The 25,996-nt window shown below is 45.8% G+C and overlaps 1 long non-coding RNA gene across 2 annotated transcripts in view; it reads right to left on the bottom strand.

Annotated features, from left to right (window-relative positions):
* The window catches only part of LOC108962200 (uncharacterized), a 114,226-nt gene that overhangs the window by 5,724 nt on the left and 82,506 nt on the right, over positions 1 to 25,996 (bottom strand). The window lies entirely within an intron of this gene.

The raw sequence follows: 25,996 nt of genomic DNA, 5'->3' as shown, positions 1-25,996 counted from the left end.
TCAGCAGCGCTGTGCTCCTCGGCCATTCAGCGCTGCCGGTGTGGGAAGCAGGTGTTCTGAGCTCTGCATTCCCACTCCACTCTGGAGAGGCTGGAATAAGACACCAGCTTTTGAAATGTCCGCTCAGAAAGAAAGAAAGGCAGCACAGGCTCACTCTGCAGCCCGGGAGCAGGCAAAGGGCTCAGCTAATTCATAGCATGAGCTGGCCAAATGCTGCAAAAAGCATTCCCACAGAAACTTCTGCAAATATGGAAATGAATCCAGCTAAGTGGTTTTTACACCTCTTTTTTTCTTTAATGGTGTTTTCCAAGTGCTTGGGGAGTGCACATTTTTCACTTCTCTACATACCTCCTTTGCTGATAAGCAGGAATTTGCAATGGAAATAGGTTGGATATCAGGAGGAATTTCTTCTTTGAAAGGGTTGTTAACACTGGAATGAACTGCCCAGGAGGTGGTGGAGTCACCATCCCTGGAGGTGTTCAAAGTGGCACTTGGTGCCATGGTCTGGTTGACACGGTGATGTTTGGTCAAAGGTTGGATTTCATGAATCACAAAGGTTTTTTTCCAATCTCCTTGATTCTGTGATTCTGATTCTATGAAAAAACCATCTCCATCACCGTGAATTGACAATCCAAGCTTGGCTGGCAGAGCTCTCATCACCCAGCTTTGAACATCTTCATCTGAATTTAAAAAAGCATCCTTCAAAGTGCAAACTTAGTTGGGGTGGGGAGTGGGGAAACCTTGCAAGAGGAAGTTTTTAGTAGGAGCAAAAGATAACATTTGTCACATAAGTCACAAACTGCAGCATGAAATATCCAAGCACAGGTCAGGGTGCCAGTGTAATCTCTGTTTTGCCCTCATAAATAGTATTAATTAGTATTTGTTATGCAGAGGTATTAAAAAAAAGGATTATGAGGAGGTACTTGTGCTGACACAGGCCCAAAGGTTCTGCTTTCCCAGGGCTTGGTGTGCTCTGGGATACTACACCAGGAGGAGCAGGGGCAGCTGCTCTGAAATTCTGCTTGAAAAAGGAAAATTACCCTCACCAAGAGGCAAACACGAGTGGGATTTCCTAGACCTTTGTGTTTGTATTTTTAAAACCTATTCCACCAAAAACATTGCTGTTTCCTCTCCCTTTTTTTCACTGGTCAGCCAAGCAGCAAGAGTGGGGCTAAGGCACTGCTCCAGCTCAACTGGTTTCTGTGCTGCAGCCTCCTTCAGGACATGGACAAAGGCTCCTTGTCCTGCTCTTACTGCACACAGTATGGCCAGGCAGTGCCCATGTCAGCACTGGATGAGCCCAGCCCCACCACCCAGATCAGAGAACAGCAGCTCAAAAGGGCCCAGACAAATCTCAGCATCTCTGGCCTTTGGCTGTACCTCCAGCTCTCAAGCCCACAAACCTCACAGTGCACTGGGGCCCTTCTGAAATGCACTCTCTCTCTCCTAACCCAGCTATGTTAAGATAATAGCATCCCCCACACCTCCCTTTTTAATAAAGCTGCCAGATTTAAAGATGCATCACAGTAATTTCTTAAAAGCTACAGGCCATCAGTGCTGCCTAAGTGCTCTTTACTGGGAGCACGGCACTGGGGGACTGCAGAGAACTTCCAAGCTAAAAATATTCCCACCTCATTATATGCTCCAGTGGATTACTCAATAATTACACTTATTAGATCCAAAGGTAATTACCATTTTGCTAATCAGGTGTCCCTTTTGTTAATACACAAAGTGAGCCACGCCACCATTATTCTTGGTCGTGCCTCACGCTTGCAGAAGCGGGGCCACTGCACTCACAGCACCCTGCAAGGAGGGTGCTCATCCCCCAGGCATCAACTCTCCTCCTCCTCCAGAGCTTAGGCTTCTGTATCCAAGTCATGGTGAAGCTCAGACAGAACCAATGTGACTGTCAGGAGACAGAGGCTCTGCCCAAGCCTTCTGGCTCCAGAGCAGGGACATTTGCCAGAGATTCACTCTGCCTGCACTGAGCACTTCATACCATGGGTGAAGCCTCCAATGTGACACAGACACAGCAGAGTGGCAGCTCTGTGTGGGTGTGACAACCACTGTCCATGCTGGAGTGAAAAGGAGGCTCTGCAAACCCATCCTCATCACGAGGTCCCATTGCAAACACATCACCAAAACCTCCCCAGAAGCCCAAACGCCTTCAGGAGCCACATGCAGCAGCAAGCTGCTGACCTGCAGCTGGATTTAGGCTCTGAATTAGGGCTTATTTTACCAACACTGGCCAAGCAAAGCCATTCTAACTTCCTCATGTGTTTAGCACCATTGTCATGCCAGAGCTGCCCCAGCAGCCCGTGCAGGGGAGCAAACAGCCAGTTTGGGGTTGTGACAACCCCTCTTCCATGAGAGCTGTGGATATTACCCCCAGTGAGTGGCAGCAATGCTTCCAGCTGGCCCAGTCAGATCAGGAGCCCTAAGGGGCCTTGGACCATTTCCCCCCCACCCAGGAGCACCAGCTCAGAGATCCAACCATCCTCCTATGCAGAGCCATCAGTCCAGTGAGTGCTTCTGCTTTGGTCCTCCTGGTGCTATTTCATGGGATGGGTTTCTAAGAGCAGAGAGAGAGAGAAAAAGCTGCCATGCTGCCAGTGGAAAATATGCAGGAATGAGAGGTCAGCAGTACAGTCCCCTCAAAGTCCCAAAGACATGTTAAAGGCTTTATTGTTTGGCATCTAAGACTGGGTCCTGCTTTGTCTCTTCTCTCTGTGTTTAAAGCAACACTCACTTTTGGGGTTTTGTCCAAGTCTGACCAGTTACCAAAAGGCATTTTTATTCTCTCCACAGTCATTTCTGGGAAGAGTAATTAATTTATGCTAATTTGAAGAGAAAAGGAATAGCAATGAACTTTTCCAGTCTAGAGATAAATGGTAATATATCAAAATCCTCTGGTGATAAAAAGATAAGACACAGAAGTTATGATCTTTCCACCATAAAGTGCTGCTTATTGAAAGAAGCAAATTATTTTTACTAGTTGCAACGCTTTCAAATAAGGCTAACTTAAAACAATAGTCCATTTTTATATCTGAGCTAAAATTCATTAGGCTTGTTCTTCCCAAACCAGACAATCTTCTGTTCACTGTTAAGTGGTGATCCAGAAGCAGGAAATTCCCTTAACCACTCCAGACTGGCTGTGCTAGGTATGGGAGATATTAAAGAACTGGGCTGGATACAGATGAGAAAGAAGGAAAGAAATTCAGTAGGACTTTACCTTCCATTGAGTATTTTACACTCCCGTTTCCCATGTGAGATGCTTTTTGTGTTTTTCTTTCAAAACAAAATTCTGTTTTCAGCAAATGACCCAGGAGACATCAAACAGAACACAAAGTTGGTGAAACACAGGTAACACTTCAAACATCTAGGGACTCATAATTCTTCCACTCTGAGCCTGGACCAGAAGCTGGCTACAGTCTCACCCTTAGTTCAAAACCACCCTAGGAGATGCTAATTGGACACTTTCAATAGTGTTGCAGTCCCAATTTCAAAAAGGCACAAAGGAAGGACAAGTGCTGAAATACCAAAGCAAAATGACTTTGTGCAGTGGCTGGGTGGATAGAGAGAAGGGTGGAGAGCATGGTCAGAGCTACAGCTCATTTCCTGCAGGGAGAGCAAGACAAGACAAGCATTGGGAATAAAAGTATTGCACAGCAGGACAAACTCTGGTTTACAACTGCCTTTCCTCCCATGGTAACACCAAGGCATCCACCAGCTACACAAAATCTCAGTTTCTAGAGTAAAAGCTAAATTACTGATAGCATGCAGGGAAAGGAGACAGAACAAGCTGAAGAGCTACTGAATCAGCTGCACAGGGAAGGAACAGCACTGGTTGCCCCCCAAAAAACCTCCCACTCCAGGCATGGAGCAAAGCCCTCATTGATGACCAGGTGCTGATGCTGCCTCTGTGGCACTTAGTGCTAATTTGCAGCATTTAAAGATAATTATAGGCTTGAGCCACACAGTCAACCCAATCCATCAGAAAACATACCCCAGATCCAGGCTTGATTTTCCCTAGACCAGGTGCCTTTGGGATTGCAGAGACACACACTTCAGCCCAGAACCTGAAGCTGACAGGCTGTTTACAGAACAAGAAAAGCTCTGAAGGAATTGCTGGCAAATTATCATGAGGAACATTATCAAGCAACCCCTCTCAAGAGTGGAAGATGTGCTGCTTGCCCTGGTGTCTCCTTGGGGATATGGCTTAAATCCCACTGCTGGCTGCATGGAGAGCAAGGGCTAGGCTTGGAATTTCAAGGCTTCCTTCACACTGTGTTTTTTGTCAGGAGGGAACAGCTAATAGCCTTTTATCAGACCATTCTGTGCTCCCTCTCCAAAAATCAAATTACTTCATGCAAATGGAAAATTACCTGAGAAATCAGGCAGGTGTTTAAAAAGGGATTGGGATCCTCAGGGGAGGAGTTAGGTGTACAGAGGCAACATCTCCTGAGTGGAAATCTCAGCAAAGCATAGCCTGGTTGAGATCAGGTTCATAAATGCTCTCTGGTGACTGTGTGATCCTTCTAGACTTGTCAGCCTCAGCAGTCCTGGAAGCAGGTCCCCAGGAAATCAGCAGCTTTGCTGTCAGCAGGAATAATTCACATTTTTCCCATCCTGAACCTAAAGACCAAGTACAGCTCTTGCTGTCTCCTCTCCCAGCTGGGTTTCTTCTGCTTCCCCAGCTACCTTTCCATAAGCTTTGGAGATGCTCAACACCTTCCCCAGCTCTTCACCCTGGCAAACACTATGGACATTGCTCAAGACACTCAAAAGCTCAAAGCAATCATCCCACCAAGCAAGTGTGGCTCCTCCAACCAAAGCAAAACACCACAAGAAGCCAGCTGTGACTGGGCAGCCAGCATTGACCCTCTGAGTCAGCTCATCCTCTCTATCCATGTATCACTCAGTTTCTACCAAATTTTAGGAGAGGTTTTTCAAAGTTTCCTGAAGGATCCTAATGACTGTCAACATCTTTGTCAGTGTTAGTTCACTGCCCATTCCTACATCATTTTCCACAGGGTTACAGGGATCTGTCACATTTCAGGGCTGTTTGCAAGGGAGGCAAACAGCTTATTTATCATTTATCTTCAGTTATTTCTATTTATTTAAGATGTTACATTATTTAATATTATAAATATATTAATACACAAAATCTTCATTGGTTTAGGTTTATTCTGGGGCAAAAGAGGGACAAACCCACAGCTTCAAGATGTCAGACATTTTCCCAGAACCAAGGCAGTGAGACACCAGCACAACAGGGCTTAGAAAACAGGCTCCCAGGGTTTCCTGTTCAATCCACCAGACCACAGGGCTTCTGCACACTCTGCTGCTGCTGGCAAACGACAAGGGAACAGGAGTTACTCCCCCAAATGACTCTGGGCTGCTGCAGCCTGGGTCTCTTGGTAGAGGAGCTGCAGAGTCATTCAGGTGAAGCACTCATCAATTGTTTACGGTTTCCTCTGATGGGGAAGAGGAAAAGCTGCCAACAAGCAGCAGGTTCTCCATGTAGGAAGGCAAGTGACAGGGTCAGCACTGCAGCAGGCAGGTGCCAGGGAGTTCTGATCAGAACCAGAACACACCATGTGGCATGCTGGCCACAGCCAAGTTCCAGACCCCTGTAAATGCCAGCCCCAACCTATTCCCTAATGCTTTAAGCTTTACAAGCAAGGAAAGCATCACTGCTGACAGGCACAGGACAGAACTCCCTGTGCCACAACAGCCAAATTGCTCAGCTGAAGAACATGCAACACAAATGTTTCTTAATGGTACAACAATGGTTGCAGAGCCCAAGCAGGCACATGTAAGGTTCCCTACAAGGCCAACCAAAGCTTCTGTTTGCTTCTGGGAGCCTCCTGAGGTTCAAAGATCTTAAATAAACAAGGCAGCAAGTGAAAGCCTGTCACTGGCCTCCCTGGCAGCCAGTCTGCAGGAAGCAGAGGCTTGTAAAGAAGGTACTGAGCTCCAGCTGGCAGACACCAGCCAAACTCCAGAACATTTGTAGAGAAAGTTTAGGGCAACATGGCTGGCTTCTCTGCTTGGGAAAAAAAAGAGTAGTTTTCCCTTCCCCTTGGATACACCAGCAGTGGGATTTAAGGTCTCCAGTCCATGGCCTGAAAATGAATGGAATTCTCCTGCCCCCAGAGACCCAGGACCAGTGTGAAGGCAGGATGCCCATAGGGAGGGATATTTATCTGGATTCCCTTAGGAATATTACAGTGGCAATAATGATGACCCAGCAATTTAAATTAGGGCATAGAAAGGCTTTTCTTAGAATAAAAGTTTTTAGAGCGTGTAGGACATCCACTGCGAACAGCAAAATTTCTCCACAACCATAAAACCTCACAAAACCCCCAAAACCACAGGCAGGAAATTAAAGAGAATCCAGAGGAAAAACAACACTGAACGATTACATCTCTGTAGGGATTATACTGGGAAAAGCTAAAAAAGAACAAAGACCTTGATCTTTCAAAGCCAGGGCCTGTGCTCAGTTTTGCCAGCAGGAGCTGCGAAGGCTCGGATGGGGCACCAGGGACCATGGCAGGGGAGACAACAGGGCCCAGGAGACCCCCTTGATTTCTGGCTTGCTCTGCATTAATTCCAAAACTGGAATCGAGTCCAGACAAGCTGAGGCCACAGGCTTATTACACTTGCTTGCATTTTTCCCCCTTAACTTTCTTTTTCCCCGCTGCAGCTCTGTAGTACAGTTTTATTTTAGCTAATGAATCCCTGCCCACACACGCGAGAGACTCCAAAACACCCACAGACCAGAGGCAGGGGAAGGAAATGCCGGAATTGTTTGCTGAAATCTGGCAGAGGCTATTTTTCACTAGAGGCCAGAGGAACACAGTGTTCTCCAGAGATCCTGAGAAGGGTGAGGTCAGAGACTGGCTTCTGCCACAAGGCCTCAGCATTGGGAGGCTTTTTTGTCTTTTGCAATTACATAATGTCTTTTCCATGCCTTAAGTTGGTTGCTTCCAGATTGCTGGAGAGAGCTCTGAAATGACACACTCCACAGCTTTAAAAAAAAAAAAAAAAAAAACCCCAAAAAACCACACAACACACTTCTGCTCATATAAAACTGCAAAACCTCGTTTCCTGCCACAGTCCCGTATTGTAACAGATGGAGGAAAGGCGGGGGAAAGGGCTTTTTTTTTTTTTTCTTCTTTCATTTTCCATATTATCCATGTGTTGGCAACACACTGCTGTCAGAGTGGTGGAAAGTTCATTTACGGGAAACCTTCCGAAACTGGAGCAGCTCATAAAACTTTTAATGCAGACCTGGTTAAAATATAATGACATGAGACCTGAACGTTTTTCAGTGCAGTTGGGGAATGCATTTTTGGTCTATTTCTACACCTTGAGCAAATCATGATATTAAGAGCTATTTTAACCATGGAAAGAGAAAAACTCACCCAAAAGGGCAGAATAGGGATGAAGTGAGATTTCAAGGAGTGAAATTTCTTGGGTCTTGTGATCCAGGCACCTAAACTACTCTGCCTAAACACTTTGCCCACCCTTACCTGTGGGGGACTTCTTAGCAAGGCCTTTAGCCAACACTGACCAAAAATAAAGCAGCTACGAGGCAGCCTGGAAGCTTTTGGGAATGAAAACGTCACTTTCTAATTTTTGACTACAGGCAGAAAATAAAGATGGTTTGGATGCTGGGGCAGAACCACAGGCATCCATGGACTGAGGAGCCCTGCATTAAATTGCAAGCTATGCCTCCAGTTGGTCACAGCCTGGGGAAAACCACTCATATCCGGATCCACAAAATTAGTTTGGCACCAGAGCACTACTGCTTTGAAGGCTTCAAGCAACTTTTTCACCTCTCAGAAAAATGACTTTGTTCCCTAAATTAAAGTGGTGGCCCTGTTCCACAGGAGAGGTGTGAGGACCTGTGGATCTGAAGGGTCATGAGGAAGCATTTTCCCAAGACACGCTTCTCTCTGAACAGCTCTGATCCACCAGGGCTTTCCTTTGCCCATCCTGCAGCCTTTCTGTCCTGCTTTTTGTCCAGATACCACAGAGCAAGGGGTCAGCAATGAGAGCATTTGCCTAATTTGAGTATCTGGATATATGGAGCAACCTGGAGGCTCTTGGACAAAGCCACAGGGGGGTTCTGTAACAGCCACAATGTGGGTTACATGCTTCAGCTGCTTTAAATCCATATGGTCCGTGATTTAGTTGAATTTCCTGGCCCAACCCCTCAGGTGTGGAACAAAGACAAAAAACACCCCGAAAGGGGCAAAGGAAAAAAGAACAGGAAAAAGCCCAGAGAAAGCTGGTCACAAACAGCCCATTCTGTGCTCTGGTGATGGAGCAAAGGCATTTTCTACATAACTTGGCCTGTTGGAAATCTGTACTGGTGTATTCCACACCACGCACACGAGGGGACTGTGTGCCACTGGAGTGCCTGCCATGAATCATTCACTGTCCTTCCTCAGCCTTTCCAGTAGGAAGAAGCTACACATTTGACCTTATAAAAAGCAGTAATTTTGCCTGGTAAGATGAGGCCAGCAGAAACCCAGGCCCTGCTGGCAGCCTCAAACACACGGGAGGAGATAGGGGTTGCTGCTGCTATGCTGCCAAGTGCTGCTTCAGCATTTCCATACGAAGCCACTATTTTCAAGACTGCTACAAGTGAGCCAAGAAAAGAAACAAAAGGAATCTGCCCCCAAAATACTTTTTCCTTTAAAAATATATAAATGATCCCGCAGGTTTTCATCACCAATAGAAAAATTTAGAAGTGGACATTCTTGTTTTCCAACATCTTATTTCCCCATGAAGAGGACTGCTGTTCTTGTGATTTTTAAGGGGAGCTTGCTCACACACTTTCTCAAAAGAAGGAATCAGATAACTTTTTGTATGAAAATTGCTAATATGATCAATCCAAGGCTTATGGAGGTGAGTGGGGCCAAATGGGGAAGATTGAATGGAAATGTCTGTCAGGATGTCTTATAAGTTTCTCTTCCTTAATCCTTGCTCCACCAGTCACTGCTGTTGTGTCTATGAGTTCTTCACAAAAGCCATAATTGGAATTGTTAGGAGCAATTAGTCATCCAGCACAAGTTGATTTTCATTGTCTTCCAGGGGAAGGAGTAAGAAAGATGGGTCAGTGGTTGAGACTACCTGTCTGACATCTCTGCTCCTGCCCAGATGTCCTGTGCAGCCCTGAGGGCCCTTGGAGGATGTTTTTGGCAGGGTAGCACAGAACCTGGTGACACAGCCAGCTCCTGTACTCTGTACCCCTGGATACTGCCAGAGCCTGTGCTGTGACTGGCCTCGTGTTCCTGCTGGTGAACTGGGGACAGCAAAGTCTCCCATCCAGCACAGCAGAGAGACATCACCTGGGAACCCTACAAAACACACCAAATCCTACAAAATACACCAAAAACTTGCCCCCTCCCCAAAGATCCTATGTTGGACCTGAGGCAGGAAGAGGGATGTGCCTGCAGACCTCCTCACCCATCCTTGCTGAAAGCAGCTGGCAATTTCACACTCCAAACCTGAACATCTTGTGTTTCATGTAATCTCATTGAAAATATTTTGATTTATGATCTCAATTACCCGTTAACTGAAATCCCACATCTCAGATATCATGAAATTAAGCAATAATGAATAAGAAGCTGTGCTGCTGAGGCACTTTACAGAGTGATTCATATTAAATAAGAGACTTTGTAGCCAATATAATAGTTTGCCAGATTAACACATACCTCACTGAATAGTAAATACTTTTATTTTTGGCTACTTTGGAAACACCATTGCATTCAGTAATTAGCAAAGAATAAAAATAATAAAATATATGAAAAAGAGTCAGAAAAACTTTGGGTATAAGTGGAGCTTGTGCCTTATCCAAGCCTGAAGGAGAATTTAAAGATTTAATTACAGCTAATGAGCACATATTTCAAAAGCAGAAGCTGCAAAGCTCTTTTTGCAGCTTAATAATGCATAGAAGGAAACAGTGAAGTGTGATGCTTCCACAGGGGGGGCAAAGTATGTTTCTCTGGGAACACATTTAAAAGCCAAAGGGAGCTCAGAGTGACCCAAAGGCCAAAGTGGAAAAGCAAATCCTGCCATGAGATAGTCAGTTCTCTTCCAGCTTTTGCACACTAAAATTCCTCCCAAGCTCTTTTGAGAATGACTACATTAGGCAAAGCCTAAGTTAAGAAGAAAACCTGAAAAATTGTCCACCAAAGAGCCATCAGGACTTGCAGAACCATCTCTGCCAATTCTGTTTGCTTATGAAATATTGACGTGGTGTTGATGACAGGTGTTGTCAAACATGGGATACACAAACACATTTCTTTCTGAGGGTGCATGTGAGAAAACCTTGAGGTCATGGATAAAGCTGGGGGAGAAAGCACCAGGTGAGGATACCTGAGGATACCTTGAGACACTACTGGTGATGCCAGGCAGAGCAGATGCCTTCTATGATCACAAACCTTTCACTGTAAATCTGAACCCAACCACTCCTGTGCACCTCCCAGGTGGCAAGGAAAACAATCCACAATCAGTATTTGTAAGGTTCCTGGAGAGCCTTGTTAAAAAGGCACACAGACCAATTTATCTCAAAGTGCTCTAAAATTATGCTCTATATTCACTGCTAGGGGACTAAAATTGAAATATTCCTGCACAAAAGAGTGAGACACCACAATAACTAAAACAAGAATGACTTTCTACAAGGAAACAACCACATGAGTTGTGTTCCTCCCTCTGAGCACTCAAATGTATCTCAGCAAATCTTTAAATGAATTTGTTCCTTGAAATTGTACAGTTGCTGCCTTGTACAAGCCTATTTCAAGGAATTCCTTGCAAATACTGAATTTCAGATGGCTCATAGTCAAATTTAGAAATTTGTTCCATATTGAACAATTTTAAAAGCCCCAATACTGCTTGTGTTCCTTGTTTTGGTGGCTCTGCACTCGCAGCTTGCAAGGGAACACGAGACTCAGAGCTGACGTTCAGAGAATGTTTGCACAAACACATTTCATTTGCTGTGAGAAAATCATGCAGCAGAAACATTGCTGCTGGAATAATCATAGAAAGATTTAAAAAAACCTACAGAAAAGGTAAAAAAAAGAAAAAAAGAACACAAAAACCCCAAGAACCCAACCCAAAAACCATTCAAACAGAGCATTCATACAAAAAGCAAAAATAGTTCCAAGCTGGTTTGCCACTTGGTTTCCAGCCCCAGTTTACTGAGTGATGGGTGTTGAGTGAACTGAGGAAATTAGTTACATTTTTGAGGGTTTCACACAGCTTAAAGAATAATTTTCATGACATCAACAAATAGCTTGATTTAGAATCTGAGCACATTATTCAACTCACTAGCAAGCCCTTGCTGGGGGGGCGGGAAATATCCTGAAGAGATGTATTTTCAAAAATCAAACCCTTCCCACTCTTGAATATGAAGAGTAAAAGTTATTTAAGTCTTCTTATTTTATTCAATAGATCCAACATCTGAGGCACACCATGGATTCCTGCATGCACAGGTGGCCATTGCACATGCCCAGGTGTATGACTAAAAAGGAGTAGAAAAGGATAAAGTAATGCTTTAAGCGCCATCCACCAAACCAACCATCTAGGGAGCCTGCTTCTCCAGCCACAACGTGCTTAGCTGCAGATTACAGATGTCCATGGACAGATTCTTGCTGCTGACACAGATTCCCACTTCAGCTGTCAGAACCTTCCCCTCTCTTCCTGCTCAAACTCTGTCACAGCATACACTACAGCTCAGGACACACAGAGTATCATCACAGCATTCCAGAAAGCTCCAGCCCATCCAGTAACAGAGTAAGACCATACCTCTCCTGAAGGCTCCAGGTACCTGCCCAAACTGAGCAACATCTCAGCACTGCAGAAGGCTGTGGGGGTCTGTCCTTTATCAGCCCAACCTTTTATCCCCTCCTGTTGATGCATTGCACCTGTGTGCCCTCTGCTCCCTTTGGTGGTTGCTCAGTGCCCCTGGGCACTCCATGGCTCATTGCTGTCAGTGCTGCTCACAGCTGTGCCCACTGGGGATGAGGCTGGGCCAGCCCCACTCCCAATTACCACAAACTGTGCACCTACAGTGATGGCCCTGCCACTGTGCCTGAGAAGCTGCACAGCCAAGTCTTGCCCCAGCACACCCTGGGGCAGGGGGCAGTTTATTCTTGGCTATAAATGGATTTACTGAGTGATTCTTTTGGCAAAATCCCATCTCTGTGGAGTCTCAAGAGACACTTCTGGTTATGTGGGTGAAAACACTGCAACAGTCCCTATCAATACAATAACCTCTACTGGAGACAGTGATTCAGAGCAACCAGGATCCCATACCCAGACCTTGGGCCACCCTGTCAGGACATGGCACGAGAAACTGGAGTCAAGTCAATGATAAAACCCCAGGTTCACCAAAACCCAGGAGCTTTGCTCAAGAAACTCACACCTTGAGTTCTCTTAAAACCACAGATGATGACTGGCTGGATTTTTGTTCAATTGCTTGGTTCTTCTTAGGACAAATATATTTAAAACCAGTTTTCTCTTGCCCACATGCTGCTATTAAGATCCGTGGGCAAAGCCTGGCAATTTATTGGTAGTCTAACACTATTTGCAAAAACATAATAAAAAAAGCCAAAATTTGATTACAAACATAATAAATTGCCTCCCCAAAGGCAGCCTGTGCATCCTGCAGCCAGCACAATCCCAGAGGCACTGGCAGTCCCTGAGCAATGCTGTTCAGCCAAACCCAGCAATGGCCTATGTGCACTGAGGGCTCACAGTGGCCATCTACAGAGCACAGCTGGCCATCCATGAGCTATCCTCACACCCAGAGCCACCTCTCCCCAAAAAGGTCAGTGGGACACGCTGCATATAGAGCCTCCACACCCTGCCTCAGCAGAGCTGTGTGCTGGAGAGTTGGGTGTTTAAATACTGAGCAGCTTAGCAACAAATGCTCAGTACACAGAGCAGGTAAATAATTTAACAACTTCTCTGTGTTTATTAGCCAAATCAAATATTCACAGTGTGAGGTGCTAACAGCAAAAACTGTATTTTTCTGTTTGGGCCAGGTGAGGTTTCCTCTGCTTAGCTGCAGCCTTAACTTTATTTTCTTTACCAATTGTGGAGAAAACAAAAATTATACTGCACAAAACTGGTGCCCAAAAGCCATCTGTCCCTGAAGGCAGAAGCTATCCAAAGTGAAGAACACACTTTGATTTGCTAATGTTTTCCTGTTTCCCTCTGGTTTTCATTTCAAGTAGGTGTCAGTGTCTGGGAAGCTCAGAAATACTCTCTACCTCTTGGAGCTGAGCTTCTCTCAGTAACACACTAGAACATTTCCTGCTCCAGGAGCTTCTTAGGTTGAGCAGGACTTGTCCCTGTCAGTCTGCTGCTCAAGTGTGAGAATAATTATTCCTTTGGCACTTTATGCAGTTCCGTTCTGCTCCTTATAATAAGGATTGGAGCTCATTAGTGCAGAATATGGTGTCTGAGAACTATTAACACAAACTAAAATATCCTTGTAAAACATGGAGAGAGAAAGAGAGCTGGAAATCTATGTGCAAAGTTCTGTTTCCCGAGGTTTCAGTGGGCACTAAAACCACATAGATCTAGAAACTCTGGGGGAAATCCTTCTGGATTTGGTGTCCATAGAAGTCCACCCAAGGAATACAAGGGACTCCGCCAACCTTTCACTTCCATGAGAGTGGCAAAGTTGGCCCAGGTCACAAGATAAAATACAGGACCATGCCTCATAACCACACCTTGAAAATGTTTTCTATCAGCTGCAGAGCACTTTATCCTCTCCATCAGCCTATGGAAAGCGCAGCAGGCGGGCTCAGCACTCACTCTGCCCCACCAAGCCTCCAGTGCATGGTGCAAGGTGCCAACACAAACCCTGCAGTCCCCTTGGCATTGAGAGCTGCCCCTTCCTTGCTGGGCTGTCCTGCTGCTGCTAATCAGTCACCCAGTAAGGAAGAGAGGAGCTGGCCTACGTGCCTGGAGCCTGGTGCACACGAAATGAGCTCAGCAAGCTCGTGAAGGTTAAACACAAGAGCGGATGTGAACTTTGGACCATCATCAAAGATCCGCTTGGTGACAGAGGGAATGTTTAGAGAGAAGATAAACAGGACTGTGAGGAAGGTCAGAGAGAGGTGTCCTAAAGTGACTGCTCACATAGAGCCCCCACCTGAAGGAGAGGGGCAACACCACAAGGGCTTCAGTGCTGCCCTTCCCTGGCTTTGCCTCTGGAGCAACACCTTCTGTATTCCAGAGCTGCCTTTCCCACTGCAGCTACCCCAGAGCAGGCAGCATTTACAGTGCAAGATTTGCATGACTACCATATTCCTGCACATTCTTTACTGCTGCTGAATGCACCTTTCTTTTGTCCCTTTGTTACAGTTTTCCTCTTGCTGCTTCAGCTGGGGCATATGGTGAGTCTGGTGTCAAATTAACGAGAGCTGAGTGGTGTGCAATGTCCCAGTTGCTGTTAATGATGAATGAGGGCACAACTATCAGCCTCTGTAGGCAGGGCAACACCCTGGAGAGCTGGTCTATGTTTAGAGGTGCTGGACAAGAGTGAAAATGTCAAAACTTAGAATGAAAAAATAGGGGGGGCGTGTGTGAAATCTGTGCTTTCCTTCTGAGCTCAAATTTATTTCCTTTTTTTTTTTTTTTTAAGTAAAACTAATAAAACAGAATTAACAACAACAAAAAAAGAGGTTGAACTTAGAAGAAAAGAAAGGGAATTAGGAAAATTAACCTTTTTAGTTATCATTGCATTGAAACAAATATCGCCTTACACTATGAAACTCTCAGGCACAGTAGTGGGACTGCAGAAGGTTCTTAACTTTCAGTCCTCTCTCACTAGGCACAAACAGGAAAATGGTGTGAGCAACACGTGCATGAACTCTCCCCAGTAATTCCAGTAATGGGACTCAAACAAAGTAAGGCTGTCCTGAATTGCTGTGGAATAGGAAAGAGGACAAGTGTTTCAATCTGATATATTTCAATGACTTTGCCAGCCTTCCTCTAACAGAGGTCTGGCACAATGTCTTTATCTGCTGCTTTATCTGTCCAGAGGAAAGAGTGCCAGGCCCATTGCTTCCTATGAGGATACGTCACCCTGGTTAATGTACAACATCCCTCCTTGTGTCTGCACACACAGCGAGGGCTTACGTGATGCCCTTCGTGTCCTTCTCCTCTAACATCAACTCTGGAGCCTTCCACCAGCACCAGCCCCACCCTGGAGCCATGCCAGCACCAGGGCTCTGTGAGAAATGGGAGCCTTGGCTTGCAGCAGCTCCCATCCAGTCACAATCTAAATAGTGGCTAAAATAAACAGGTTATGGCTTCTATTGTCACTGCATGGTCCTGTCCTGACTCAGTTCTCAGCCTGGGAACGCGCCCTGAGTCACAGAGGCTTTGCCTGGAGCGAGGGATTCGTGCCGGGAGGAAAGGTTTCACCACCAGCACCACTTGGGGGTATGCAAGAGGGGAAACTCCAAGGAAGAGATGAAAGGATTGTTTTGGTTTGTGTGGGTTTTTGAATTAGCTTGGCACTAGAGGGAAGGTACAAAATCCAGGGACCTTACAGAGAACCAATAAAAGCAGTCACAACAGAGTAAGCTGGCCAGCCTTATCCAGAACTGAAACGGATCAGCAGGGAAATAATGTCAGCTTGTGTGGTCCTTGGTCTCCTGGTTACATCTCCTGGGTGAGGAGGTGTTGAAAGATGAGAGCCCCCAGCCAGAAAATCCTCTGGCAGCTCCCTGCCTAAGCATACAGAGTTTTATCTTCCTCTCCTGAGGCCCCATTTCAGATTTGCAGAACAAAATCTGCTCGGGCCTGTTCAGATAAAAGCTCTCCCAGCCAGCTAACCATGCCATCTCCTAAAACAAGGGCCTTTACTTGCTCTGGAGGAACTGAATGCACACTGGCTTTTCCCTTCTGTCTTTATGGATTGAACCATGCAAACTTGGATTTCCAACACAAGAATTACCTGTAAAATACCTAGACATGAAAGCACAGGAAAAAAAGGCTGCTCCCATTTCCCTGCTAGCTAAACTACCTGGACAGATAAGCAGATTTCTGCTTGTGCTGGAAAAACAGAGCTCTGATGAGGAAAACCATCCCAAGCAGTGCTTTCAAACCCAAATGCAGGCACTGGGGGTATTGATTTCTTTATTATTGACTGCTCTTGTTCACTCTGTACAGAATTTCCATTGCAGGATGCTTTCCTGAAGGCCCAAGAGACTGCTGAGCTGCAGTGCTTGTGTCACTGGTGGCCAGCAGTGAACAGCCACTCACACTTGTGAGTCTCAGAGGGGTTCAGCAGGATTTTAACTGAAGGATGCTACAAGCTCACATCTCAATTACACCAAGTGGAAAAGCAGATCTGAACTTCAGCTCTGATGACACTCTCTGTAGAGATCTTCCTGCCTCTGCTATCTTAAAAGTGCTACAGCTGGCTACCACCCTGACATCCTTTAGGAAAAGGATTTGGAATTGGAGAAAAAATAACTGCAATAACATTTACCTTTCCAGGCCATGGCTGAAGCCCTTTATGGCAGGCAGACCAGCACTTTTCAGGAGGGGATGTTAGCTATTTTATTTGCAGGGGATTTCACAATGGAGATACAATAATGAATCTGAACTAAAGGGATACAGAGTCACCATGATGAGCAGAGCAGTTTAACTTTGTCACCTCATACCCTGCTCCGTAAGGTATTCCCTTACTTTAGCTGCTTGTCAATCACTTTTTGTCCTTGACTAAATATTCCTGATTAATAATTTCAGCCTTCTGCATCCTATTGAATTCAGGTTTTAAATGCCTTTGTCAATAAGAGTGGTTTGGAAGCACATCTCTGTTGGCTGAGGAATCTTGTTCACTCACACCAGAAAGTTGTGCAGGAAAATTGCATTCTTGCCCTCAGCTTCCCAAATTCTCTCCTCTCCACTTGGTCTTACAGTTTGGGATCCTGCACACTGGTAGATCATCATCAGCACTCAAGTTATGGAATGGCTGGCTGGCCTTTACAGCCAAAGAAAAACTGTGGCTTTCTAAGGCTCTGCCTGGATGAGATGCTGAGTTTTGGGCAGTGCAGCTGTTCCATTGTCCAGTTTAGACAAAAAGTTCCCATCAATTTAAAAAATATGAAAACACTTTGCTGGGCCACCTACAGCAACTTCTATTGTGTGCCAGTAATGGGAATGGCAGCAACATGTTAATGAAACAATCCTGATGAGTTAATACATGGGGTACATTGCAAGCTCTGCCTTGCAATTCTTTTGTTCCTGTAACTGCTGGATGACCCTGTTATAGGCTGCTGCTGATGATTTTTTTTCACTGCAGTAATTAATTCTGTGAATTTTGAAAGTCTACTGCATGGTTTTTAAGATGATGAAATGTCCCACTTCTCCACTTGATCCTTTAAATATCAGGCCAGAGAAGTTAAAACCAAACAATGGTACTCCCCTTGAATGTATGGTTGGCACTTTGAAGACATCCCTTTTATAATGAAAAGGCAGGCTGTCATTTTCAGATCTTAAAAATGCTCAAATTATCAGTAGTGTTGCACCAGGACTGTTCTCTTGAAAAAAATTTCCTTTTAGCTTTAATACTTTGCTCAAGCCACTCTAAACAGTGCAAAATAAAGATCAAGTACATTTTGAACTGTAATGCTGCCTCGAATTAAAAGTACTCAATGCTTTCTTTTGCAAGACCTGATGTACAGAGGAAAGAAAAAGGGATGACAGGTGAAAGTGACCTTTTCAGGGAGAAGGTACAGGCAAACCCATCATCCCCAGCTCCTGTTACCTGCTGCAGCCTGGACTGATTTCCCCTGGATTAGTGTCAGATGCTGATCTCCCTAATTACAGTGAGGGCTGTTCTCCTCTGTAGCTGCTTTGTCTGATTCTAGCAGGACTAACTACGACAAAATACAGAATTCAGGAGGAACAGGCATTAAAGAGAGCCTCAGCCTACAGGAGCATGGAATCATGGCATGGTCTGGGTTGGAAGGGACCTTAAAGACCATCTTGTGCCAATGCCCTGCCTTGGGCAGGGATGCCACCCACCAGACCAGGCTGCTCAGAGCCCCATCCAGCCTGGCCTTGAACACTTCCAGGGATGGGACATCCACAACTTCTCTGGGTAACAGAGAGGATAGGTTTTGCCTTCAACATTTTCACCTAGGACTCTGAACAAGGCCAACAAATTTAGTGTCCCAGCCCTGCTTGCTGCTTTACCCAGGACATGGAGAAGGTGCTTTTGCCTCTTGGAATCTTTACCTTCCACTTTTGTCCTTTCTCCAACACCACCTCCTTTGCCTGGCTTTGCTGCTGGGGACTCTCAGCTCTGCAAAGCCAGATGGATCTCCCATCAAGGCAGCAGCACTGCTGTGCTCCAGTCATGGCCACTTCTAAAATGGATGTCACCATGATGTCTTTAATTACCACAGTCAAACATGAACAAGCATTTCTGAATTTCTCTGCATTGGTAAATCTTGGTGCCTCCCCTAGGGATGTTCAAACAGCTACTGATATAGCACAGAGACCAACTTTGAGAGCATGGGGAATTCTGGTGAAGCAAGGGTAGACCAAAGCTGCAATTGACCTCTTTCTCCTCCTGCCCCACAACAGACAACATAGAAATTGATTCATTCCCTAGGATTTGCACTCAGTAGCCTCTTCATTGTAGCATGGTGCTCTATTATGTAGAGCTAATGGTGAATGCAAGCACAGGCAGTGAGCAAACAGCCATTTGGAGATAAGTCAGGCAGCTAAATAGGCCCTTGTGAGGCCAGTGCCACTGAACCCAGGACTCAGATGCCCAGTTAGCTCCATCACAGGCCAGGGAGCTGGCCTGGAGCCTGTGAAGGAGGGACACAGATATTTCCTTAGTGCACAGAGGCAGTTCTGATCTTCTCAATACATCTGACACCCTTGTACAGATCCATTCAGGCTGACAAAGTGGTGATTTCAGCAGCAACACTAACGAGGCTTGATTTACCACTCTCATTTGCAGACCACGTTTCTACACTGTCAACACCACTGCTTGAGTTCCTCCCTTCTTGCCATGAGCATCTTTCACTTCCCTCTCCAACAAGAACACACAGCTTTTCCCCATGTCCTGTCACCCAGCCCTGGGTAACCTCAGCTTTCTACCCATCCCCAGCCCTTTCCCTGAGCAGGTGGTGGCACGTGCCAGGGCTGGTGCAGAGCCACTGCCCTGCTGCCAGGGGAGCTGCTGTGGCCACAGAATGTGATGCTAACTGATGTTTCTTCCAATGGGTACATGCTGAAAGCGTAAGAATAGAGAGAACAGAAGGGACAGATAGCACAGGAAATACAAGGTAGGACCAGCATAGCATTACCTTCAGTCTCCTTTTCACTGCTTAGCCATAAGGTGAAGTTTTCTGCTGGCCTCAGAAACAACCCCATGGCTGAGGGTGACCCAGGTCTGGATGCAGCAGCAGTGGCAGAGGCATGTGCAGTGTCTCCATCCCCAGCCCAGGATCCCACCCAGCTGTCCAGGGCAGTGATGTCTCCTATCACACAAACAGCCCTGTCCACAGGGAAGTCACAGCTTGATTCATAGGCTTTTGTGAAGGCTGATTCAGCTGGGGCTCATTCATGCCTTTTCTCAGGCACAGGAGCTAACACTGCATTCCTTCCAGTCCCAAGGCCATGGGGGGCCCCAAACAGGGCCCTGGCTCAGTCCCATACCTTGGGCCCAGCAGGGTTGCCCCAAAAGAGAGCAGACACTCGAGTGACCTCGTTCAAGCCACCAGGGCCTGGGGACAGTCTCACATGTGGGAGTGGGCACACACAGGATGTGGCTACCAGACCCTTCCAGTGGCCCCCAGCAGCACAGAAACCCAAACAACCATGGACCCTAAACTTGTCACACTGCTGGCTTTTTCTCTCCTCTCCTCCTGATGTCAATTCCTGGTGCAATCCCAGAAATAACATGGACGAATTCTTGGCTTGCTATTTTTGGCAGCTCCTCCCACCAAGGAAAGAGGGAAATTACACTGTGGGCTATTCAGGCAAGCTGGCATGCTGGCCACAAACACGCTTTCTAGCCCGTACAGCTCTAATGATAAATCCTGGCCACGCTGAGCACTTGGTTTGGCTTCAGAGCGCCTTTGGAAGGGCCAGCACTGTGCTAGACAAGCTGCCTACACGTTTAGAAGGTGCTATTTATTTATTAAGTCTATTTAACGAGTAGAAATAGAGCTGTGTGGTGGGCACGGTGACCCAGGGTGACTGGTGTGGGATGAAAGGCTCCTGGCTTCCTGGCATGCCAAACACACACCCCGCCTGGCACCACTCCCTGGGCTGCAAGGATAAGTAGCTGGGTGATCACCTTTTAATCTGCACCTAATTAGCAAGGAGCAGATGTCAATAGGCAGCCAGGGCAAAGCAAAGGAGGCCATTTACGGACACCAAGGCACAAAGACACCTCCTGTGTGTAACCCAGCGTGTCCTGAAGACATGAGGGGGGGAATAACAAGGTGCAGCGTTCCAGCAGCCTGCCACAGAAACTGCACTCAGTGCAGGGTACACGAGTGCCTTCACACCTGAAAGTGCAGGTTTGCTGTGTTGTGGTAGGTGGGGGATGAAAGAACATTTTGTTACTCTGGGTTTACACGGCATTTACTACGCCGTGGCACCGCTTCTAGGAATTCATCTTCAGTGATAACAATAATATCCTTGGATTCTTACTTTTTTCTCTAAACACAGTGCCCACACACAACTCAAAGCAGTACAAAACTGAGGAACACACCAAACAAGGCTGGTTTAAAGAAAATCAGCAGATTGTTTTTAAATTTACAAATGCTTCAATGGCCAAAAAGCCTGAACCAGTCCTGAGTGGAAGATTTTTATGGAAAGTACACAGGATCTTTCATGCTCATGCATAATAGATGGGTTGCACCCAAACAAATCCTGCCAGACCTAAAGATGAAATGTTGAATCATCCCTTTCAGGGTCTTGAACCTACAATTTGGTCCCAGAAGGTCTACCTCTTTTCCAGCTGAAGCTTTGTCTAAACACAAAGGTAAGTTGCAACCAGGCCATTTTAGATTGTACTCTAGTCCTACATTTTTACAAATTCCTGCACTGTTCAAACCTAGGAATTTAATTTGCCTGATCACAAAATTTCAAGCCAGACATAATATTTGGAACTAGTAACAGGCAAGGATGTCCCTGAAGAGGAGGCTGGCCAACTTGTGGCTTTGATTCAGAGCCACATCTCACTGTAGTTGGCATTAGAGCCAGGATTAACTGCTCAGCACCTCAAATCCTTGTGCATGAAAATGAATCCATAACTTTGGATTCACAAGCCCTAAGAGCACTAAAGAATATAATCTGAGAAACTCAACATCTCCAGAGTCAGTCAAGCAAGGGACATCCAGGAGCATTGTATCTGTGAGATGCTGGGTTCTGCTGTGGAGCCCTGTTGTCACCCTGGCCCTGGCATTAAGATTACAGTCAAAAACCCTTCCTGTTGTGTAAAGAGCAAGCAGATGTTGCATGTCCTAGTCCACAACTTGCTTTCTAGTTCTGTCTTACAGATGTTATACTTTCATCCACGCAGCAAACGGTGTGGTGGCTGAAAGACCAACTTTTTGCTGGAGACCAGCAAAATCCACAAGACACGTGCACAGTTGGAAACCCAGGTATGTCATTATTCATAAAACAGCTGCTGGGGGCTTCAGAGGACAGGGCAGGAGGGGAGGAGAATCTGCAGCAGATGGCAGTGTCTGGCTCATGGGATATTGAAGAGGAAAAGCTTCACTTTCTGACAAAAATCTAAGTCTAGCTTGATGCTTTGACCAGCAGCCACACCAGGTCACCAAAACCAAAGGCCATGCCATGACTAAAACAGACATAAGAAAAACTGTTCTATATCTAGACATATTTTAAGAGTAGTCCTCTTGAAACAGATGTAAATTGAGCCTACCAGTCTCTAGACAACCTAGACCCAGCCTAAATAACCCTGCTTTTCTCCGGGGGGGACAGTCAGTAAATAAACCCCATGGTGTCAGGGAGCAGTGGAAGATTCTGCCAGGCCAGATGGAGTTGTCCAAAAGGCTTCTGACTTGATGATGTTAGCACAAAGAAAGCCCAGATGTTTGTAACTGTTCATGGGCCAGAAACTCAGAGCAGAGCCCTCCCAGACAGATCTTCAAACATATAAATGCTCAGCCATCACAGTACTTTTGAAGATGCTGGATCACAACAACTGGCTGGACTGCCAGCAAGTAATTCCCATCACTTTATAAAGCACATTAGGCTGCCCAAACAGGAGTACTGCTCTGTGCTACAGCAGCTTTAATCCTATTGAATATCACACATGACTCCTGTTAAGACAGGCTGCAAGGACTTCCATTTTCCTCCTCTCCTGCAAATGCCCATAATGTTCTTGAATTTTCTGAGCTGTAACTTTTCACACTGCTTTCTCTGCCAGCATTGGCTTTCATTATTTCTTTTAAATATAAACTTGGAGCAAAACCTCCTCAGATGTTTCAAGTTACAAATGGGTGGAAAAAATATAATTTTCTACATTAAAAAGAAAGTTTTGTGTGCAATGCGAGGGAGACACACAGAAGGAAAGAAGCAGAGAATAGCTCAAAAATGGCAATACTTTGAAACCTGAAACTTGGCAAGGGGACAGTTCCTGACAAAGTGTATGCTCTGCTAAGTTTAGAAAAAATTGTGGTTGTAAAATAAAGCGATGAGCACTTCAGTACACCCTGGTGCACAGACAGCAGAGGACACTGTTTGGATTTAGCCATTAACCCTGAGCACCATTCTTTGCATTGCAAGCAGCAATCACAAAAAAAGGACCCTCCAGGTCTAAAACAACATCTCTGAGCTTAAAAAAAAAATATATAAAAGAAAATAATATAAAATAACATACCAACGGCCTACCCTTCCAATGCATACTAAAATATTTGAGCAGTTTGGAGTGAACTAAACCAGACAGCAAAGCCTTGAATTTGGGCCACTGGGCCACTAATTGATAATGAATGGCTCCTGAACAAAGAAGCTACTGCCTCTGTCTCTTAAAAGATGAGAACTGAATCCAGTCCACCACTGTGACCCACCATGCCACATCCATTTAAATGTTCCCTATTTCATTCAGTCACAGGGGGTGTGAGGGGGGGGCAGTGCCCGGGGGGCAGAGCACAGGTGGCTGTCTGGAGAGCCCTCCCCTGGCAGGGGTCACATCCCCTGCACTCAACCAGGCAAGTGTCACCAGACGTGAGTCCCAGCACAGCCAGGACAGGTCAATCCCAGCAGTCAGACCAGACACCTTCCCTTGCATCAGGCCAGGGCTGGGGTAATTTCACACTTGAGGAGCAGGTGCTGGAGAGGACCCCTGAGCACAGAAGGAGTCATTTGCACTTGGAAATGATCAGAGAGTTCAGGCATCACCCCAGCACCTACTGCCCCCCTGCATGAGAGAAAAACAGTTCAGCTGCTCAGCCAAGGCCAGGCTGGACCCAGGCTGGGGGCTGGGAGAGGGTCAGCAATCCTGGAAAGGATTGCAGTGACAAGGATAGATGCTCCTCCTCTGGCTGGCCAAGGGATGGCTGACAAAATTTTTAAACTGGAAGAATAATCTGTCACTTTAGGCTGGGACATGGACAATCTGGAGAAATAAGGATATTCCTCTGTACATAGGCACCCACCTGCAATTTGTGGGTGTCTGCAGAATACAGCAATGTGCAGAGGTGTTAACCCAGAGCCAAGAGAGGCTCTGGTGGCTGCTGGTGGGAGCAAGAGCAGAGCCTGTCCTCACACCCTGATGGTGAAAGCTGTGCTCACACTTGGGACTGACCTCTCAGACTGCACAGAGGGTGAGCAAGAGGCTCCCAGCTCCTGTGACTGTCCAGCAGCTCACAGCACATCAGCCTGGTGTTTACACAAAACACTGATTCCCAGCAGTGCTCTTCATTCCCAGATCTCACAGCACTGTCACAGAGAAAGCAGGTAGGAAAAAAAGTAGATTTATCCCTGATTTAAGGTGAGATAAAGTGCATAGCAGCTCTGAGGTTCCAGCTGAGCACTGTTCATTGCTACTGGTACCTGTGATCCAGCCTCAAACTGTCCCAAACTGCAGAGGAATCTTGCATGCAAGAACATTCCCATGAAAATTAGAATAACAGCAGCCCCACTTCATTTTTATATTCAAAATTTGCACACTGGGGCTGAAAACTTGGCTGTAGCAGCCCCTCCCAGGGTTCTGACAGGCCCCCTCCAAGCTAACATAGGAGACTCCATTGGAGGAGGGAGCCTGTCTGGAAAGAGCCTCCCAGCCCCTGCCCTGCTTACTGACATTTCCAACAAAAGGTTCCATTTGTGTAATTTGGGAGAAGATCTCTCTATTTGCCCACCTTTAAAAGCTGGACTAGAGCAATCAAAGCCATTTCACTTGGGAAGTTCTGTCTGGACACACAGAGGCAAACAGAGGAGCTGAAGCCCAGCGTGCCCCTGTAAACACCACATTTCCTTCCTCACACACACATGCAAAAAGGTGGGATGGTTTAAACACCCTCTGTTCAGAGAGACCTTTCATTTTAGCTATCCTGGGTCAAAGCAAACAACATCACATGGCACCTCAAAGTGGTTTCTTTTGGCTTTTTATATTTGGAAAACACTGAGCACATTTTTACTGATCCAAGTATTGTCCAAACAGGCACTGGCATCACTTCATATTAGTTCCATCATCCCCTGTGCTGTAACCATGGAAAATAAAAAAACCTCAGGCACTGGGGAATGACCTGAACTTTGATCTGAAGCAAATCTCTGCAGAAGGTTGGAAAGAAAATCACATATGCAAATTATTTTAGCATTTGTAATTTTTCAGCATATTTGTCCTCTTTTTATTTTTGTTCTGAGGAAAGGCAAGAATAGAAAATAAAAAAAAACCCAAGAGAATTACTATAAAGTGTTTTGAAGACAGCTTATTTGGAAGGGAAGTCAGGGACAGAGCTTAAAAGCCTGGTCTAATGAGATTTCCAGTCCAATTTTGCCAAATATAGGACATTTACATATTGGGAATTTTGCAGGCATCCAAATTGTGGTTATTTGAATACAAAACTTGTGCAATGAAACATGAGATACAACTTGAATAAACTGAGCTTACACAGCATTTGACCAGACCTTAAGTGCAGGAATGGGAGATTTTGGTGAATAGGAGGTTTTGGTGAATGTTTTGGTGTGTCAAAGCAGAGTAAAATGAGTTTGAACAGGGTGCATTGTCTAACCACAAAAACAGCTGCAGAAAAACTTCTCTGGCATCAGGATGCTGCCAGGATCAAAGAAAAGGTTTCTATATTGGTGTGGATAATGAGGAGACACACTTGGGAACAAATGGCTTCAGAATCCTGGTGCTCAGGGGCTGAACCTGGGAGATGCCAGTGGGAAAATGTCTCCTTTGAAGACAGCATGGACAGCACCTCTGAGCCCATGCACTGTAAAGAAAACATCTCTGTCAGAGGTAGGAGGTGAGAGAGGACAAGAGGAACTTCACTGTGGTGAAGAGAGTTGGAAAACAGAACTGTTTTGCTGATAATTTCAATTCTACATCAGTGATTCACAGAGCATTGCTCCTGACTCTGAGCTGCCCAGGAAGGAGTGGCCTTACCCTACATGTGGTGTAGGATTATCTCAGCAGGACCATAAATAAATAAAAGGATACATTTGAAATTAATGTGTACCCAAAACAAGCTTGAACCCAGGTGTCTTTCCAACAGGAAACTGTCACTGTGTGATTTTGCAGGTGATTCCTTTGATTCTTCTAAATTCAAGAAAGCCAGGTGGCCACCAGCAAACCTGAAACAGCCAGTGCAGCCTTGAAGCAAAGATGAATTTCAGGACTGACCCAGAGAGCTGGGACCACACAATGTCTGTTCTCCCAAGGAGGACCAAACATGCATGGCTGTGCTCCAGCTTTAAGGAGACTCCTGTAACTGAGACAATAGCAGAG

Source organism: Serinus canaria, chromosome 12, assembly GCF_022539315.1.
Source record: "Serinus canaria isolate serCan28SL12 chromosome 12, serCan2020, whole genome shotgun sequence".
Taxonomy (NCBI): domain Eukaryota; kingdom Metazoa; phylum Chordata; class Aves; order Passeriformes; family Fringillidae; genus Serinus; species Serinus canaria.
This window is presented reverse-complemented; position numbering and strand designations above follow the sequence as displayed.